At 35.8% G+C, this 21,831-nt stretch overlaps 1 long non-coding RNA gene across 1 annotated transcript; it reads right to left on the bottom strand.

Annotated features, from left to right (window-relative positions):
* Positions 1 to 1,857: 1,857 nt before the first annotated feature.
* On the bottom strand, positions 1,858 to 15,120 carry LOC112667982 (uncharacterized). The gene is made up of 3 exons (XR_003141365.3): positions 14,860 to 15,120; positions 14,256 to 14,403; positions 1,858 to 2,147 (listed from the first exon to the last, which is right to left on the bottom strand). It is a non-coding gene; the product is annotated as an uncharacterized LOC112667982 (long non-coding RNA).
* Positions 15,121 to 21,831: the final 6,711 nt, after the last annotated feature.

The raw sequence follows: 21,831 nt of genomic DNA, 5'->3' as shown, positions 1-21,831 counted from the left end.
TTGCTGCTGTTCTCGCAGTTACCTTAATCACACCTGCTCTGTTCACTACTGAGCCTTCACCGACTTAACAAAACCACCGTAAACCAGAGCGTCTCCTCCTTTGTTGCCGGAGCACCGGTTCCCCTAAAAGGCCTCAGACAGACAGTCCTGGCGTCGTCGCCCACGTCAGAGAAGTTGAGGGGTATCTATTTGCAGAGCCTTACCGTGTGGAGCAGTGACAGGTGACAGGTGTCTGATTAAAAAAGAATGGCTCGAAAACTACCAAGTGCAGCGTCAGTTTCTAGAAGCGCTGTTGCATGACTTGTCCCCCTTTCTCTCACACCACCTAGCAGCAGCACTTCCACGTATGTTGAACAGACGAACACACACACACACACACACATGCTGCTTATCTTTCCCCTTCAACGCTGGCATTTTCACGGACCACAGAGGATTCGTCACCGCCCGACCTCATGACCTCAATTAGCACTCCCTTGCCCTCCCTCACTAGGCTAAGGTCCCCATTTTACATGCTGTCATAGCAACTTGAATTTTTCCTCTCTGCCACTTTACATAAATCTAATTAGTTACTTTGCTGGATTATCAGTCTAATAATTACCTTTTCTCCTGGACTGCACCTCAACTGCAATAATCCTGTTTATCTTATTATGACTAATGAGGTTCCAATGTATTGTTAAATATTTATTTATTGAATAAACAAATACACGTACAATTTGATCCTCTGCAAAGCAGTGACAAGAGGTATATGGTTGCCTCTATTTTTGTTTGGGGATTTAAATTAGTCTTTTTTATCTAATTAATGCGTTTATACTTAACTAGATGTTCAGCGTGAAGTCATAGTAGGAGAAAAGGTAACCTCCTAGCACAGCACGAGAATCTTCACGAACACGCCCTCAACTATTCTCCTCGAACTTCGATGTGCCATCATGCATCCAATTTTCTAGCCACACTAGACTATTTATTACTCTCAAGACATTTCATACTTTTTTGTACTTTGGTGAACTGCTTCAAATTCTTTGTGGAATGAGGAGGAGTATAAATAAATAAATGAAGTTATTAAGATAAATCCTCTGGTGCCCTTGTGAGGCTGCTTCCTCGGCTTTCCCTTCTCCTCTCTCTTTACTAACCTCTAAAAACTAGCTCAAATACCTTCTCTGTAAAGCTTTTCTTGATGTGCAGCCCACACGGCCTCTGGAAAAACCAGCAGAATGAATCACTCACTGGTCCATGTTTCCAAGGCACTGAGGTGCCTCTGTGTTTTATCACATCATGTTACAGGCCACTGTGCATCTCTCCCCCTTGTCCCGCCAGCTCTCTTTTTCTCTCTTAGCCCAGGGAGCCCATGAAACAGGGACGTGCTGTACCCACTAGCTTAGGACACACAGGGCCTGGTGCAGTGCTTGGCACATAACTGATGCTCAGTAAATTTTCAGGGCATCCATGTAGGACTAAAGCCAGAAACTTGCCATCTATCTAATTTCTCCCTCTTCCTCATCCCCAGCAAGTAAAGTCATCATGCATCTAAACTAGGCCAAAAACATTAAAAATCGAAATACCCTATGATCCAGTAATTCCACTACTGGGTATTTACCCAAAGAAAAGGAAAATAATAATTGGAAAAGACACTCACACGCCTATATTACTGCGGCGTTACTTAGAATAGGCAAAATATGGAAGCCGCCCAAGTGCCCACCAATAGACGAGGGGGTAAAAGAGGTGCGGTGTGAATGCACCCCCATATACATAACGGGATATTACTCGGTCATGAAGGAGGTCCTGACATTTAAGACAACATGAATGGACCCAGATAGGATTGTGCTAAGTGAAATAAGTCAGAGGAAGACAAATGCCATGGAATTTCACTTTTATGTGGAATCTGAAAACTAAAACAAAAAACAAGAACAGACTGTTAAGTACCCAGAACAAACTTAATGGTTGCCAGAGTGGAGAGAGGAGAGAAGTTGGGCAAAACGGGTAAAGGGGAGTGGGAGAGGCCGGTTTCCATTTATGGAGGGAACACGTCCTGGGGGTGACAGTCGCCGGCCCTGTGACAGACGGGAGCTCCCCTGATGACCCGCTAGCACGACACAGATGGGGCCCATCACTGCCTGTACGTGGAACCAAGGTGACCTTGCGGCTCGGCTGTACTTTAAGAAAACAAACAAACAGACACAGACATGCAAACCCAAGCAAATTAACAGGTCTTATATATGCCTAGATAGCCAGGCTTAAAATTAAATGTAAACAGTAGGCAATTTTCATTTTTTAGTGTAATGAGAAAATCATGATTATATATAATCACTATTTCCTAAAGTTTTAGGTGAATTTATAATTATTTTATGTTTATATTTTATGGTCAATTTATCATTTGCAATTATTTTATTGACTTGATTAAAGCATGACTTTCTAGCTCCAGAAGTGGAGCTATAATCAGGTACTTCTATCCCTTAAATAAATGAGTTTTTATAGAGAGAACAGACCATGTTTGTACCCAAGAAATACTTATTTGGCCCCTCCTTACAGGGTTCCAACAGGTGTAGCTTAGAAGTACCTCGATGGGATGAGCACTGGGTGTTATACTATATGTTGGCAAATCGAACTTCAAGAAATAAATAAACATTTATTTATTTATTTATTTATTTATTTATTTATTTATTTATTTTATATATATAACATTTTATGTATTTTATATATATAAATTTTTGTATATTTTATATATATATAAATTTTTATATTATATATATAAATTTATATATTATATATATAATATATATAATATATATATATAAAATACAGGGACCCTGACATTTCAGGGCTGAGCCACTCACCCAGAAGAAACTCACAATCCCTCGCAAATACGTAGCAGTCTCACTCACACCTTTCGACAAAGGTATGAAATACCTTTCAAATAAAGCTTTTGTGTCTAAATACAAACTGTTGCAAGCAAGTTGCAACTTCCAGTTTTCATATGAAAGTCCAGAATTTTCCAATACCTCAAGAGAGAGTCTAATAACCAAACAAATCAAACCCTTGTTAGGAAGAGGCATTTTCTTAGGAGAGAGGCTTTTAGATTCGGGGCATCTAAAGAGCTATCTGTCCCCAGGAAGCGCTTACCGAGGCAAGCACCAAGTTAAATATCCCTCCAGGCTAAAAATAGGAATAAACACCAAGTAGTCTCCAAAGAGCCCCTGCAATCAGAGCATTCGCTGAGGGTGAACAACAGCAGACACACGCGCAGGCATGTGTTTATGTGTGTGTGCCTTAATGGTGATTTAAGTTCATGATTTCATCCAGGGAAACCATAGGCGATTAGTGAACTTCCTCATGGTGTGCCAAGCCAATTTAAATGTCCAAAGAAAATAAAAATATAAAATAAAATAAAATAAAATAAAATTAAATTAAATTAAATTAAAAACTAAAATAAAATAATAAAATAATAAAATAAAATAAAATAATAAAATAAATAATAAAATAATAAAATAAAATAATAAACTAAAATAAAATAAATAAAATAAAATAAAAGTCCAAAGATGTCTTTCCTTGATTCCTGGCCACTGTAATGATGTTTATATTACAAAGAATGGTTGAACATAAAAACCTATAGCGGGAGATACACTGGGCTTACAGGGAGGACCCCTGAACGACTTCTGACTCTTCCACAAACTAGTCTTCTGATTTTATCAAATCCTCTCCTGAAAAGTAGATTGAACTTGAAAATTTCAAAGGCCTTTTTTTTTTTTTTGCTATAAAAGCCAGAGATACACTTAACACCAAAACTTATCTTGAAAATACCCAACTATCATCTCCAGAAAAATGTAAATATTTATGAGACTTCAAAAGACGTCCCACACATGCACTTTAAAACCTCCTTATTCGATGAATTCCATGACTCATGCTTGCAGTAACCACATGGTTATAAGAAATACTTATTTACTTACTTTTACATTTCCCAAGTAAAATGTTTTCCCTATTATTACCCTTTCTTTTCTTTTCCTTTTTATTTTTTTTAAGATTTATTTATTTATTGAAGGGGAGGGGAGGGCGGTGCAGAGGGAGAGAGAATCCTGAAGCACACTCCCCACTGAGCATGGAGCCCCACTCAGGGCTCCATTCCACAACCCCAAGATCATGGGATCATTATGTTTTAGTTTCCTCCCCCCAAATCTATTCCAGTATAATTCAGCAGAGAATAATCAGTGATGCCCGTGTGAATGGGTACTTTCTTGGCATCTTCATTGTGGGATTTAAAAATGTGGGTGCACGTAACAGCCATTTTAGGAACAAAGGTGCAAAAAGGCTTATCATTAATATATTGAAAACTAATTCTATTTCTTTTTTATTTAAATTTCACTTAGTGAACATACAGTGCAATTTTGGTTTTTAGAGTAGAACTCAGTGCTTCATCAGTTACGTACAACACCCAGCGCTCATCCCAACCAGTGCCCTCCTTAACACTCATCACCCGTTGAACCCATTCCCCTGCCCACCTCCCCTCCAGGACCCCTCCGTCTGCTCTTCATAGTTAAGAGTCTCTTATGGTTCATTTCCTTCTCTCCTTTTATTCTTTTTCCTCTTCCCCTATGTTCATCTGTTTTGTTTCTTAATTTCCACATATGAATGAGATGTTATGGTATCTGTCTTTCTCTGACTTATTCCACTTAGCATAATACCCTCTAGCTCCATCAACATCATTGCAAAGGGTAAGATTCTGGGTTTTGGTGGCTGAGTAATATTCCATTGTGTATACACATGCCATATATATACATATATATGATTTATATTTATATTTACCACATCTTCTGTATTAATCAGTCGATGGACATTGGGCTCCTTCCGTACTTTGACGGTTGTTGATAATGCTGCTATAAAGATTGGGGTGCAGGTGCCCCTTCAGATTTGTATTTTGTATCCTTTGGGTAAATACCTAATATTGCAACTGCTGGATTGTAGGGTAGTTACATTTTAAACTTTTTGAGAAAGTCTCCACACTGTCAAATGCTTTTTCTGCATCTATTGACAGGATCATGTGGTTCTTATCCTTTCTTTTATTAACATGATGAATCACATTGATTGATTTGTGAATAATTGAACCACCCCTGCAGCCTAGGAATAAATCCCACTTGATCATGGTGAATAAATTCTTTTAATGTACTGTTGAATTCAACTTACTAGTGTTTTATTGAGAATTTTTGCATCCATGCTCATCAGGGATATTGGTCTGTAATTCTCCTTTTTAGTGGGGTGTTTGTCTGCTTTTGGAATCAAGGTAATATTGGCCTCATAGAATGAGTTTGAAAGTTTTCCTTCCATTTCTATTTTCTTGGAACAGTTTGAGAAGAATAGGTATTGACTCTCCTTTAAATGTCTGGTAAAATTCCCCTGGGAAGCTATCTGGTCCAGGACTTGATTGTTGGGAGATTTTTGATTACTGGTTCAATTTATTTTTCGGTGGTGAGTCTATTCAAATTTTCTATTTCTTCCTGTTTCAGTTTTGGTAGTTTATAAGTTGCTAGGAATTTGTCCATTTCTTCCAGGTTACCCAGTTTGTTGGATTATAATTTTTCGTAGTATTATCTTATAATTGCATTTCTGTGGTATTGGTTGTGATCTCCACTCTTCTGTTCATGATTTTATTTGAGTCCTTTCTCTTTACTTTCTGATAAAAGTGGCTAGGCAGTTACCAATTTTCAAAGAACCAGCTCATAGTTTCAATCTTTTCTACTGTTTTTTGTTTGTTTCTATATTGTTTATTTCTGTTCTTATCTCCATTAATTCCCTTCTGCTGGCCTTATACTTCATTTCCTGTTCCTTTTCTAACTCTTCTAGGTGTAAAGTTAGGTTGTGTACTTGAGACTTATCTTGCTTCTTGAGGTAGGCCTGTATTGCAATATATCACCCTCGTAGGACTGCCTTTGCGTATCCCAAAGGTTTTGGACTGTCATGTCTTCATTTTCATTTACTACCATGTATTTTTTTTTCTTCTTTGATTTCCTGATGGGTCCATTCATTCTTTAGTAGGATGTTCTTTAACCTCCATGTATTTGAGGTCTTTCCAAATTCTTTCTTGTGGTTGATTTCAAGTTTCATAGTGTTGTGGTCTGAAAATATGCATGGTATGATCTTGGTCTTTCCGTACTTGTGGAGGGCTGATTTGTGACCTAGTATGTGATCTATTCTGGAGAATGTTCCATGTGCATGTGAAAAAAATGTGTATTCTGCTGCTTTAGGATGAAATGTTCTGAATATGTCCATTAAGTCCATCCAGTCCAGTATGTCATTCAAAGCCATTACTTCCTTGTTGATTTTCTGCTCAGATGATCTGTCCATGGCTGTAAATCTTATGTTAAAGTCCCCTACTATTATTGTATTATTATCAATGAGTTTCTTTATGTTTATTTATTAATTGATTTATATATTTGAGTGCTTCCTAGTTGGGGGCATAAATATTTATAATTCTTAGATCCTCTTAATGGATAAACCCCTTAATTATTATATAATGCCCTTCTTCATCTCTCATTACAGCCTTTGTTTAAAGTCTAGTTTGTCTGATATAAGTATGGCTACTCCAGCTTTTCTCTGATGTCCATTAGCATGATAAGCGGTTCTCCAGCCCCTCTGTAGGTGACTTTAGGTCTGAAATGAGTCCTGTGTAGGCAGCAAAAAGATGGATCTGGTTTGTTTGTTTGTTTATTTGTTTGTTTTTATCCATCCTGCTACCCTCTGAGTTTTGTTTGGAGCATTTAGTCCATTTAGATTAAGAATGATTATTGAAAGATATGAATTTAGTGCCATTGAGTGTTACCTGTAGAGTTGGTGTTTCTGGTCATGTTCTTTAGTCCTTTCGAGTCTCTATTGCTTTTGGTCTTTTTTTCTCCACTCAGAGTCCCCCTTAAAATCTCTTGCAGGGCTAGTGCAGTGATCACAAACTCCCTTAGTTTTTGTTTGTCTGGGAAACTCTTCATCCCTCCTTCTATTCTGAAAGATAGCTTTGCTGGATAAAGAATTCTTAGCTGCATATTTTTCCCATTCAGCATATTTAATATTTCCTGCCACTCTCTTCTGGCCTGCCAAATTTGTGTGGACAGATCTGCTGTGAGTCAGATCTGCCTTCCCTTGTAGGTTAAGGACTTCTTTCCCTAGGCACCTGGGTGGCTCGGTCGATGAGGTATCTGCCTTTGGTTCAGGTCACGATCTCAGGGTCCCTGGATTGAGTCCCACATCAGGCTCCCTGCTGATTGGGAGTTGCTCCTCCCTCCCCTTGGCCCTTCCCCCTAGCTTGCAGTCTGCTTTCTCTCACTCACTCTTTCTCTTTCAAATAAATAAATAATTCTTTTAAAAAAATGTTTTTTAAAAAAGAATTTTTTCCCCTTACTACTTTAGGGTTCTTTCTTTGTCTGCATAGTTTTGAATTTGACTATAATATGCCTTGGTGATGATCAGTTTTTGTTGAATTTAATTGAAGGTCTCTGTGCTTCTTGGATTTTGATGTTAATGTCCTTTTCCAGATTAGGGAAGTTTTCAGCTATAATTTGTTCAAATAAATCTTCTGTCCCTTTTCCCCTATCTTCATCATCTGGTATTCCTATGATACCAATGTTAGTATGTTTTAGTAAGTCTCTAAATTCCCTATGTCTACCTTCATGACCCATACTTTCCCTTCCCTCTTTTCAGCTTATTTCCTATATTTTTATCTTCTATATCACTAATTCATTCCTCTGTTTCACCCATCCTCATTTTTATGGCCCCATTTGTGTTTGCATCTTGGTTATAGACTTTTTAATTTCAGCCTTACTAGATTTTAGTTCTTTTATCTCTGCAGTAATGGATTCTCTAGTGCCCTCTATGCTTTCTTCAAAACCAGCTAGTATCCTTATAATCATTGTTTTAAATTCTAGTTCAAACATCTTATTTATGGCTGTATTGATTAAATCCCTGGCCTTGAGTTCTATCTACTTCCTGTTCTTTCTTTTGGGGTGAATTTCTCTGTCTTGTCATTTTGTCCAGAAAAAGAAAAGAAAGAAAAAACAAAAAAGCAAAAACAAACAAAAAAAACAAAGAACAAAACAAAACAAAATCTAGATCTTGGGTGTGTTTTCATCTACTTGTTAAAAGAATATAGATCCCAAAATACAAAATATAAGTGTGTGAAATAAACAAAAAATTAAATATATAATATATGAATAAAAATAGGAGCAGCCTGGGTGGCTCAGCAGTTTAGCACTGCCTTCAGCCCAGGGAGTGATCCTGGAGACCTGGGATCGAGTCCCACATCGGGCTCCCTGCATGGAGCCTGCTTCTCCCTCTGCCTGTGTCTCTGCCTCTCTCTCTCTCTCTCTCTCTCTCTGTGTGTGTCTCTCATGAATAGATAAATAAAATATTTTAAAAATAATAAAATAAATAAAAATAATAATGAAAAAACTTTAAGGAATTGAAAAAATAAGAAAGTAAATTTAAAAATTAATAAAAAATAATGAATAAAAGTAAAAAGGACGTTATAGCCTATTTCCCCTAGAACTAAATGCTACAGCACTCTGTTCAGTAGACTTGGTGTGAATGAGTCATTTGGGGATGGGTGCCTGCTGCATTGACTTTCAGGCTGATTTGTTTCAGGGTCACTTATTCCAGGGTGTAGGGAGTAGGGGTTTGGTGTAAGCAGCTCCATCCTGCACTAGGTGGCTCTGTTTCGTTCTCTGAAGGCCTTGGGCACTGACGGTGGGATGACTGTGGCCACACTCAGCTCTCTAGCTCTCTAGCCCTGGAGCTGAAATTTAATGCTCCTCACTTGTCAGGGAGCCCTCACAGAAGATCCATCAATCATTCCTCTTGTGTCCCCAGTTTCTGTCTAAACCCTGTGTTCACCTTGCCTGCATCCAACTTTTTTATCAGGTGTGTGACACAATTTCAAAACTCCAAGTTTTAGGGTCTCCCCCCCACATAGACCCACACTGTTCCTCTGGGAGATGGTCTCACCACACTTGTGCCATTTGCCAGCCCCTGCTGGGAAAGTGAGCATGAGACTGCACAGTGGGTCACAGTTTATGGCAAAACATAACAGAAGACCAGCACCAAGACTGGCCGCTCCCAGCTGGGTTTCCTGCCCTCGTGCCTGGGAACACTGCCACACTTGGCACCACTTGATCTTCTTGTGACCCAGGGGATCCTCAGACCACATTGTCACTCCTGGGAGTCCACCTCCTACACCACCTGAGAACCCTTAAGCCAGGCACTACCCCCATGGTAACAGACTTCTAAAAGTACAGATTTTGTGCTCCACTGCTTACAATAATTTGTAGAGCCTTCATAAGCATGCTCCCTCCTTACCGCCATATCTGGTTATGTCTCCCCCAATTTAACTCTCCACACTTCCTACCTTCCAAGAGGTGGTCACTTTTGTACTTGTAGACTTGCAGCTTTTGTTCTCTCAGACCTCTGATTGATTTTTTTTGGGTGTTCAGAACGATTTGAGAACTTTGTAGCTGTGTTTGAAGAATGAAAGAAGCTTAGAGTCCCCCTACTCCTCCACCATCTTAACTCCTCTCAAAACCAAGTCTGTTTCATTCCCTAAAATAAAAAGCAGTCTTTTTTTTTTTTTGATGTGCTTGTCATCTGTTTCAGAACTTAAAGCCAAATAGTAGAACTTGACTTAATGCCAGAGAAAATTAGTCCTACTAATTGAATGTCCTTTCACATGCAAAAGAACAATGCTTGATGCTCAATTTATAACTGAGAAAAGAATATGTACCACTTGTGAAGATTTACAACCTAATTATTTTTTCCTATTCTAAGGTTACTTGGATTTTATATTCCCAAACAAAAGAAACCATTAATTGATACAGAGTAAAATTGCTCTTGCTCCAAATAAGTGACATGAGTAGCAAGTAAGGCTTAAAAATACTGAAATGCTCATGGTATACCCTCAAGATAAATAATGAAGATCAAGTAATTTGAGAAAATGAGTCTCATTTTACTTAAGAACAATGAATTCACAAGGTCCAAGTAAAATACAGACAGTTCAACACTGATAATATGCATTTATAATTAGAGTGATTAAACATTTCACTTTTACCTTCTGCTGAGAGCATCCCTTTTCACCTGAAATGTGCCCATGTTTGAATGCTAACATATATATAAGTGGCCTATTTAGAGACGTCAAGGTCTTACATAACGGTAGCTAGCAAAGTTTACAAATACAGTCCTAGACACTGATTAAAGTGTTTTTTTAAGGTACATCTTAATTTTTCCTGTTGCCAATTTCTAAGCAGAGTAGCACAGAATATCACATGTATTCATCAAGGTGGAGAACATACTCATGCATATCAACATGCAAGATTATAATACTGGGGCCAACCAGCAGTGCTGCGGGCCCAGTATTGTTTCTGTCATGGATACTTAGGCAGATGTTGCAAACTGGTAGCCTGTGAGCTGAAAAAAAATCTCTAGATATTTTTTGTGAGACTTTAAACATTTTAGATTTGGCAGATTTCATACAAAAATAGAGTTTCAGGTTTAAAAAAAAAAAAAACATATCTGGCAACATTGACCCAAATTCCCACAGGGCAATAACAGGCAGGACATACACAGCAGCTTGCATACCACATGTTCTCTGGTATATGACAGTCCCTTATCATTACTCTATGCCCAAATTTCTCATTAAATTACATGTCCCCATAGGCAATTGAATTTGCTACCTCAGGGTTAGAAAATGGGAGTAGCAGTTGCCACAATGCTTGTTTTATGTCCTAAAGATATTCCCCTATTTTTTTTCCTATTTTACTAGACTTTAGGCTAACCCTGTGATCCCTCCTTCCCTTCCTTCCTCCCTTTCTTTCTTCCTTCCTTCCCTCCTTCTTCCTTATTTAATTCCACTAAAGAGCAGTACTCTCCAGACTTCTATCCCAAAACATTTAACTCTCTCACTTTCCTTAGATAAATCTAATCATACCTATGGCCTCAATTCTTTATCCACAACTCGTGTGTGTGTGTGTGTGTGTGTGTGTGTGTGTATTCATCCCAAAACACTCTTCTGACCTCCAGCCCAATATATCCAACTATATACATGACATTTCTCTTGAAATATCTTGTAGGCATACCACTAAACTAGTCTAAACACTAATTATTCATTACCTTTTTTACAAAATCTGCCTTCTTTTCCTATATTCTCCTTTTTAGTGACATCATCATTTACCTGTAACAAATTTCTGACTCCTTTTATTTAACCCTCATGTTTTGCTGAATCTGCATCCATATCTTTATTTTGCTACTCCTACTCATAGCTATTTCTATTTTCTTACACAATATCCTTATTACGTTTAACTGGATTACTGAAATCTCATTTTCGCCTTAACATACCAACAGACTGATTATTTTTTTCAAATCACAAATGTGATTATTTTATTCTTTCTATTTTAAGTCATAGAATCTAAAATGAAAGTCAAATTCTCTAATTAAAAAAAAATCATTCACAACTTACTGCTAGTCAGCCTCTTAGTCTTTCTCTCTTCTATTTTGCCAAATAAAATAGTTCCCTGCAAAAATTATTCTATGCCTTTGACTGTGATGTGGACTCCTCTTCTCCATAAAGGCATCTGCTCCTTCCCTTTGAAGTCTCAGCTTCAAGCAGTACCTACAGGAAGTTCTATATGCTGGCCAATTTTAAGGTTAGGTGTTCTCATACTGTATAAATTCCTCCGCCATAGTGCATATTATTATCATTGCAGACTCTGGGGTTTTCTTGATAATATCACTGCCCAATTGGACTCTAGAAGTCTTAGAAGAATGGTATCTTATTTATATTTTCATTTAAAACATATACCCCAGTGAGTAGCACATAGTAAGAATTCAATAATACTAAATGTTTTTATATGATTAATCAATAGGTGTTTTAGGAAATGTTGAGTTCAGTGGTCTTGGAAAATTGGTGAAATTTAATGATCATGCTATTTAAGTCAACTTGTCCAGTCTCTGAAAATGCTGATTGTTGAGATTCCCTTTCTATTTTTTTTCCTAAAATTTCTTTTAAATTTAGGAAAGGGAATGGTAACTTTACTAATGTTATAAGATTTGGTGATGATATTTATGAGTCCTGTATACATGCCAAAAGTGATTTTATAGGCATAGATCTTATATCCATTTTCAGGTCTTTTCTTAATTGACTGAATAGCCCTGACGAGTTTATGTTCACCTGTGCAAGCTTATCTCTCAATGGTCATGTTAGGCTCTCAACTCTGGCCTTAAAGTGATTATGACACCTGAAACTTGGATTATAAATTTAAGGTGGATGCATTTATTTCTTTATCCAAAAGATGTAATTATATAAAACTTATCTAAGCTGCAGCAAAATTGCCTTTTGTTCTCATTGTTTTGTAAAACAATGGGGATGGGGAGAAGTGGTCATCTGAACGTATTTTCCAGAAAAACACTTTGAAAAATATAGTTCAAATTCGATTCAGCCAAAAAAATTTTAAAGAAAATTAAAGTTATCATGACTTTCACCCTATAATATTTATAGTCAAATATTTGTTGCCACTAATCCCTTGCTATATTTAAATGAGTACTCTATCCCAAGGAGGCATCTTCCTGACAATAAAATGGATGATTAACAAACATCATATCTTACAGTAGCCTCAACGAGCAAGTATGTGGGTGGAGGGAGTAAAACACAAAGGGGATCAAGAGTTCTATACAAATTTTCTCTCTGTTCTTTAAATTTATGCTATTTAGGTTTACAAAATGACATGCAAATAAATATATCTTAATCTAAACCTTGTATTATAAGCTGAATAATGCCCCCCAAAGATGTCTATGCACTAATCCTCAGAAACTATGAATATGGCAAAAAGGAAACTTACAGATGTGATTAAGTTAAGGATCTGGATGTGGGAAGATTATCTTGTATTATCCAAGTGGACTCACTGTAATTACAAGGATCCTTATAAGGAGGAGGCAGATGGTCAGAAAGAGTGAAGGCAACAAGACAATGAAAACAAAGATTTGTGATATATTTTGAAGATAGAGAAAGGGGCCATAAGCCCAGGAATGCAGATGACCTCGGGAAGCTGGGAAAGGCAAGGCAACAGGTTCTGTCCAGAGACTCCAGGACGATCCAATGACAGACACCTTGTCTCTATCCCAGTGAAACTTATTTCAGACTTCTGGCCTCCAGAATTTTAAGAGAAACTAAGTTTGTGGTAATTTCTATAGCAGCAATAAAAAACTAACATATCTTTTTTTCTCTTAAAAAGGTGCTGAAATAAAACTTGCCTAGTTTGAAACTTAGTAGAAAAATATAAACTACCAAGAATGATACCATGGTCTACTTTTATATTAAAAATATGAATATTAACTGAAGTGGCATTAAATAAATAATAATATGGGTGGCACATGACAACATAGGAGAAACTAAAGCAGTATTATGTAGAATATATATTTTGCAGTGAAAATCATTGTGCTGTATGCCTGGCTTGACTTGCTTATTAGTTGATTGGCATTGTATATGTTACTTGCCTTCTGTAAGCCTCAATTTTCCTTCTATTAAAACACTATCTCAGGGTGTCTGGGTTGTCCAGTGGTTGAGCGTCTCCCTTCAGCTCAGGGTGTGACCCCAGGGTACTGGGATTGAGTCCCACATTGGGCTCCCTGCATGGAGCCTGCTTCTCCCTCTGCCTGTGTCTCTGCCTCTCTCTGTGTCTCTCATGAATAAACAAAATCCTTTAAAAATAAAAAATAAAACATTATCTCTAGTAATGTTGCAAGGATTAACTTATAAAAATGATGGATTAAACATACATAGTAATTTTTATGTGGCAGGGAGTATTTTATGCACTTTCTATGAACTCATTTAATACCCACTATAACTCTATTAAATAAGTTCTATTATTATCCCAATTTTACAGAAAAGAAAACTGAGATATTTAATAACTTGTCCAAGGTTACAAAACAAATAAGTGGCAGAGAGAGGATTCTGACCCAGAGACCGTTACCATATTCTATGCTGTTAACCATTGCATTAAACTTAGGTCAGTGTCCATAGAGAAAACACAACCAGTTACATTATTAAAACTCCTTGTGTCTGAATCTAAGAGTTCTCTCTCTCTCTCTCTCTCTCTCTCTCTCTTTTAACATGAATCTACTCTTAAGGAAAATACTTCCAGAATTACAAATGTGTTTTTTGTTTGCTTGTTAGTTTTTATCCTCTTTATTCAGAATTATGAAGGTCTTTGAATAATCCCTACTAGGTTAATCTCTAAGGTCCTTACCAGCTCAGTGAGTCTCTGAAATGACCACTGCTGGTCCCCCCAAAAATTGGGTTGCCAAGGTGCTTGCTCTAAGAAGATAAAATGAAACTCCTATGTGTCCAGATGTTTTGATTAACTGACCACTTCTATCCCTTCCAGACCATTGAACCTATAATAAAACAAACAAGAGAAACAGTTTTGTTTTTTTTTTTAAAGGACTTCATTACAAATAACATCGTTCAAAGGACAAAAATGATGGTCATTGGAAAAATACTTGGTTATGAATTAATCCAACCTGTCCTTTCTGGAAATACATTTATTAAAACACAAACTAAAAGTTTTGCTTCAGTACAAGATATAGAAGAAAAAATACAACCGCCCCTAAAGGATCTTAAAGGGTTTTTAGCATATTTTTATCTTCAAAGGAACTGAGAAAATATTTTTAAAGAAAGCCGTAAAATGTTTCCCATTCTACCCAAAGCATTTGCATTTTCAGAGTGACACTTTATTTAGCCCACTTTGTTCGTATTAATTTTCAGCGCTGTGAGCAAGCATGTCAGTGTATATTAACACCTGATCTATAAAGGGAACGCTGAGGCCTTACTCAAAATATTAGTCACTGCACCTTGGGGATGCTGCTGTGCTTCTGCTGTTGGCTTCCATGCAGAATGATGTACATGCTTTGATTCTTAATGAAACATGCACACAATCAACTTCATCACCAAGAACACTGAAACTTCAACGACTGTTTTCAAGCTCAGATGATTTTCCAGGCCTCTCCCGTTTTTTAACACCAGTGGTTTGTGATGTATAGAACACCAATTCCCAAACAGAATGCTGGAAAGGGAATTCTAACGTGAAGGAGAGAGGTCTTCTGAAAGGTTTTCATGTGTGTATCACCTTTATCAAGGCCTTCACACCTGGTATTCCCGAAGGTTTAGGTTTCATGAGTCATAACCTAAAACCTCAGTTCAGCTTATTTGTCTCTCATTTTCTAGGTGGTAAGTTATTGAAGGTAAACATTATGCCATAATCATCTTTGTATCCAAAGCACTGGTTTCACACATTGTAGAAGAAGATATTTGCTATGACGTCAACGTCTTTAGATTCACTAGGACTTGGTTTGTGACTTACCATGTGATCTACCCTGGAGAATGTGCCGTACTGCACTTCAGAAAAATGTACGTCCTGCTGCTGTTGAGTGGAATATCCTGTACGCATCTGTGGTATGAGGTTCATTTAATCCATTGTCCCCAGAATGGCTTTATATCCCAAATGACTTTCTAGTCCCAGACCACGTTCTAGTCTTCTTCTATTGCGTTATTGTTGCTAGATTCCCTGAGGCGTGATAAGCTGGGAGAGATTTCTGCCTTTGTTCTTTCCACGCGTATCATTATGAAAAATCCTCTAATATTTTAGGTGTAACAAGTGTTTCAGTTCCTTGAACTAAAGGAATCCAACACACACATACACACACACACACGCAACCACACATTGGTATGTACACACCCATGTCCACATCATACTTTATTTCCTAGTCCGAAGAAGAACAAGTAGAAAATTCTCAAGCAGCACATCAAAGACAGAGAGAGAGATAAAAAAAAAGCAAAAACATTTTCATTAGCAGCTACTAAATGTAAAGAGCATACTTCTCCCTGTTTTATAATAGTTGACATTTACAACCATAATTTTGGATCACTAAAGAACATGCAATATGATTATTCATATGGTTACAAAATAAAGGAGGGGTATGTGTAAAACACTTCAGCTAGAATGCTATCAGACTATTATAAAATCAAGAATATTTCAGTACTTAAAATAATAAACATCACTATATAATTTTTACGAGGACATGTCTCACATTTTTCAAAACTGAACAGGCTTTAATGTATTCACTCAGAATTCTTATACTCCTATTTTGAATTTTTACTGGCCTCCTGTGTAGTTGTCCAATGGGTCCTATTGTATCCTGGCCCTCAGAAATACATTTTGGACTCTCCAGGCAGGAACTAATATATATTTGCACCATTCCTCTTAAGAAGAAAGTACAGGAACATTTACTTTGAATATTTTCTTGCAGAGACATAAAAACATAAAATCCTTATTTTAAAGCACACGACTCTGAAATAAACTCTAGCTCAAATATAACAGAGAACACTTTTTTAATCATTCGATTAAGCCTGTTCATTGTCAGTGACATGAGGATGAGACTGGGAAATAGAATATCATTAAGTCAATGATTTAGATGAGGGATAATAATTTGCATTTGTAGTGCAGAGCACATTTCATTCACGAAGAGGATGAGTAACTAGATTTGTTTTCCTTCCCCATAAATTACTGGAATTCAAGCGGCATAGTAATGATGAGTGGACTGATTGCTCTTTGTGTTTGCAGACTTGATTTTCAGAGCTACTTAGAGCATTTAATCTAGCATCGAGGCAAGCTCCCCAATTTTGGTTTCAAGGATGCTTTCTGTGCTTTAAAAATCCAAGTTTAAGTCAATTGTACAATAAACTATTTGGTCTCAGGTATCAACGAGGTGCTTTGTTTACCTGTAGTTTAGGCTGAGCTTTTGAGGGCCTGAGTGTTTAAAGAATCACAATTTAGGAGATAAGGTCTTCTCTGTCTCATTACTACAGTAAGGAATGAGTGAAGTTAGAATACCGAAAGACACAAGTATTGGGTTATTTATGTATAGATAATCCCTTTTGTAATCCAAAAATATTTTCCAGAAGCAATCAGAACACCTCCATATTTTAAATTGGACACAAATGCCTTGATTTTACATGGTGAATTGGGTGCTTAAAAAGTATCTATGAATCTGTGTCACAGGTTTTTCTCTGTATCTTTTACCAAAACCTCAGTTTGTATGCCAAAAATTAAAAGAGTTTTTGGATTTGGGGGTTTTCTGAGATAGTCTGATGGCGTTATAAAGCATATCTGCAAAGTGGCATAAGTTGAGGTTGACCCATGAAAGGAGGTATTATCTCTTGATGCTGTTGTGTCTTAAGTTATTCTTACCTTTGCTGGAAGATAAACAGCAACTACATAAAGGTTTGTTTTAATTTGCGTTTTTGCTTCCACTGAACTTTCTTCATTATTAATATTACTTAGTCATATGGTACCCCACATATTATAATAGAAAAATACATTAGTATAGACACTATCGCTTTACTAAAATAGGCCTTCAAGACATGAACACTTCTCACTATCTCCTTCCCCTCTTTCCAAATATACATAATATTGTACATAATAGATCCCTTTTTATAAATACTATTTTCCTTTTTGAAATCTGAGGTAGTAATTTCTAGATAGCTCTGAGATCTGATTCAGCTAAATGCTGATAGTGGTTAAAATCATAACTGAAATAAATCTAAAAGTGGAGACCTAAATTTAAATAAAATAAAATCATTATGAGAGAATCCATTCTCTTCATATCATTGAAAAGGAAGGGAAGGTATACAAACACGTGAAAATGGAAACAAAACATACCAAAACTTATACAACGTGGCAAAAGCAGTTCTAAGAGGGAATTTCATAGTGATAAATGCTTACATTAAGAAAAAGAAAGGTCTTACATAAATAACTTGCTTTCACATCTCAAGAAACTAGAAAAAGAAAAATCTAAGCCCAAAGTCAGTAGAAGGAACACAGCAGAAATAAATAAAATAAAGAATAGAAAAAAATTTGAAAAGATCAACAGAACTAAATTTGGTTTTTGAAAGGAAAAACAAAATTTCATTTACAATAAAATTGTAAATGAAACAGTAGTTGTGACTGATACCACAGTAATACAAAGGTTCATAGGAGACTACTATGAACAATTATATGTCAACAGATTGGATAACCCAGAAGAAATGTATAAATTCCTAGAAACATATAAGCTACCAAGAGTGAATCATGAAGAGAGAAAATCTGAACAGACTGATAATAAGAGTCTGAATCAGTAATCAAAACCTCCCAAAAAGAAAAGTCCAGGACCAGACAGTTTCATTGGTGAATCCTAACAACATTTAAAGAATTAATGCCAATCCTTTTCAAAGTCTTACAGAAAAGATAAGATGAAGGAACATTCCAAACCCATTTTACAAGGCCAGAGTTATCCTAATACCAAAGCCAGGGAAGAGATTACAAGAAAATAAGACTATCGCCCATATTCCTGATGAACATGGATAAAAAAAAATTCTCAACAAAATAAAATATAATATCGTATACTTGAAAGTTGATGAGAGAGGAGATCTTAATTGTTCTCACCATAACAACAACAAAACATGGTAATTATTTGAGGTGAAGATGCCTTAACTAACCCTATTGCTGTAATCATCTCACAATATATAGGTATCAGATCATGAACTTATACACCTAAAACCTACACAATGTTACATGGCAATTATATCTCAATAAAGCCGAGGGGAAAAGATTAATACACATATTCAACAACGACATGGGATTTACTCCAGGAAAGCAAAGATGGTCCAATATTAGGAAATCTGATTATATAATTCACCACAATGATACATTTAAAAGGAAGAGCATAAAAAACATCACATAGAGGTTAAAAATGGATTTGATAATGTTTAAAATAGGTTCTTTTTTGATGTAGTAAAAAATAAATAGGATACCTTCTTTACATGATAAATTATGTGTCTTATTTCCCCAAAAGGGTCATATTTACGGGTGAAGCTCTAGCTGTATTTTTCTTAAAACTCAGAGAGAAGAAATTATGCCACTATTATTTAATATTTTTGTAGATAAAATATGGAAAGTTATACAGTGGGTTGTTAACATGGGATATTTGGAGTGGAGAGATGCTATGGAATGTGGAGGGAAAAAAGGGGGGGAAGAGCCAAATAAATAAGAAAAAGATTATGAAAAAAAATTCACAAAGAACATGAATATGATTATATTAATCTAACCATCTGTCTACGTACCTGTGTATCTACCTATATTCATGCAGGTAATGAAATCAAATAATCTTCAAACAATAACAGTAACCACAAAAATTGTTATAGCATTTGCAGCATTACTTCTCAAACTAAAATGATGAAAGACCAGTCTTTTTGCTTTTAATTTACCATGATTAGATAATTTTAAAAATACAATAAAAATGAACTTCTGAAAAAAGTCAGAACTACACTAATGTCACAAACATATGAAATTACCTCAAAGTTTCTAAATGTTTGCTCTTAATTTTTATTCTTATCTTACTTCCAGGTCGATATTATTTCATGTACTGTTTTAGAAAACGACCCCCCCAAATGCAAAAAAAAAAAAATGCCCTCTCTTCTTGTTCAAAAAGACTCAGAATGAGGCTAATTCTCTTTAAATTTATATTTAATTATTATAAAATCACCAAAAGATACCAAGAGTTTTTGGAACTATATAGATTCTAAAGTTCATGTGAAAAACCAATGCATTTTGTCAAAAATAATTGTGAAAATAAAAACCAATGTAAAGGGATTAGACCTACTAGCTTTGAACATATTTTAAAACTACAATAATTTAATATACTAAACCATATCTATGAACTTTCTAGGATAAAACATGGAATTTTTAAAATAATCATAGAGTGAGAAAGGCCCTTCTATATAAAATACATAAACCCAGAGGTGGTAAGAGAAAAAGGTGATAAGTTTTACTACACTTTTTAAAATGTGCATAGTAAAAACACCTTAACCACAGTTAGAAGGTAAAATTCAAACTGGGGAAAAAATGCAACAGTGATAACAAAGGTTTCAATTATTTAATATATAAATAATGCATGTAAGTCAGTATCAAAAAGCAATAATCTGATAAAAATAATCAAATGCTACTACTAGTTTATAGAAAAGAACATGCAAATATATCTTAGACATATGAAAATATGTTCATCTTTACTCTTAAAAAAAGAAATATAAATTAAAATAATGATCAATTATCATTTTGGTCTTTGACAAAGATCAAATAGTTCAATACGGCATTGTTGTAAAGAGGGTGAGAAAACCAGAACTCTCATTAATTAAATATATGGTATTATATAGGTAACTTTTCAATATTCATTAAAATTTTCATAACTTATATACTCTGAATCAGCACTTCTATGTTTACAAATATCTATAGATAGAATCCCACATGGTAAGGATGATATTACGTAAATGATGTTTAATGAAATATTTTTATTATGAAAATACTTGGAAAAAATAAAGTCTCTTCATGGATTAGATAATTTAATGAGGGCACAGCCATGCCACAGAATACTATATAGTCATTAAGAAGAATGAGGCAGCTCTTTCTGTATAATATATGCAATGATCTCAAAAATATATTGTTCAGTGATAAAACAAGTTGAGGAAAATGATGTAGACAATGCTAAAGGTTGGTCTTATAATATGTACACACACATTTAATGTATGTTTGCATATACATAAAACATATTTGGAGAGATTACATTAAAAAATAGAATTGTGGAGGGAAATATATGGCCTGAGAAAATGTATGAAAAATAAAGATAATTTTATACCCTTTTACAACTTTCAGATTTTTGCACCCTATGTTTGTAGTAATATTTTTTTAAAATATATAACATTATAAAAATAATATGAAATATGTAAACTAAAAGCAATAACATTTTAAGTAGACTTTGTCAAATAATGTAAATTAAGTGACAGTTTCTCTCAAGTTGACAGTTTCCTCACCTGTATTATAATTTTGATTCCTGTGAACCCTTCCAACTATAAAAGTTTATGTCTCTATTATGGAATTTTCTTGAGAATGAAACGTGTATTATATCTTCTGGAAAACAAATAATATGTAATATGCCAAAAAAAAGATTATGAAATAATTATTTTCTTGCTGTGTTTTGTAAATATAAAACAAGGCAGTCAAATGCAATAAAGACCCCAATGAGTTAAATTAAAACCGAAAGTGCAGTCCTAGGGACAGGACCATTGGCTGGGCTCTAGTTACCTAGATTCCAAGGAAACACACCTTCTCAGACATGTGAATTAAAATGGTTTATTTTGTACACAACCAGAATGTATGTTACCAAGATCATATATATCTGCTGAAGAACAAATGAATGAGAGAATAAATATGTGGATCACAGATAAAGGCATTTTTCCATTGAAAGGCAAGCTAATGAGCTGAATCAAAGAAAGAGTTGGGGGCCATCAAGGTTCCGAACGCGCAGAGCTTCACACTGCCTCCCTTCAGGTCCCAGGGAACAAACCTCAAGACTTTCCCAAACCTTAGGATTCGTGTAATGGATTCACTTTGTAGTTAAGATAAACTCCAAACTTCCTAAAGTGGCATTCAACGCCTTTGTGATGTGCCCAGTGCTTCCTTCCAGAGACTCATCTCATGTCACTTTCCTTCCTCCAGTTCAGCTTCAGCCATTTTAAACTTTCAATTCCTTGAACATACCAAATTCTCATTTCTTACAGAATTTTTGAACGTGTTTTTACCTGTGCTGACCTTCAACCCACTTCAGTTTTCCTGTGGCCCATTTTACATTTTGGTCTCAATTTTACTGTCAATGGACCCATAAAACCTTCCCTGACTCCTCAGACCACTCAATGTCCCCTTGCACTACAGGTTGAGCCGTAGCGTTGTATGGATC

Source organism: Canis lupus, chromosome 21, assembly GCF_003254725.2.
Source record: "Canis lupus dingo isolate Sandy chromosome 21, ASM325472v2, whole genome shotgun sequence".
Taxonomy (NCBI): Eukaryota; Metazoa; Chordata; class Mammalia; order Carnivora; family Canidae; genus Canis; species Canis lupus.
Note: the sequence above shows the minus strand (reverse complement) of the source record. Positions and strands in the feature narration are given on the sequence as shown.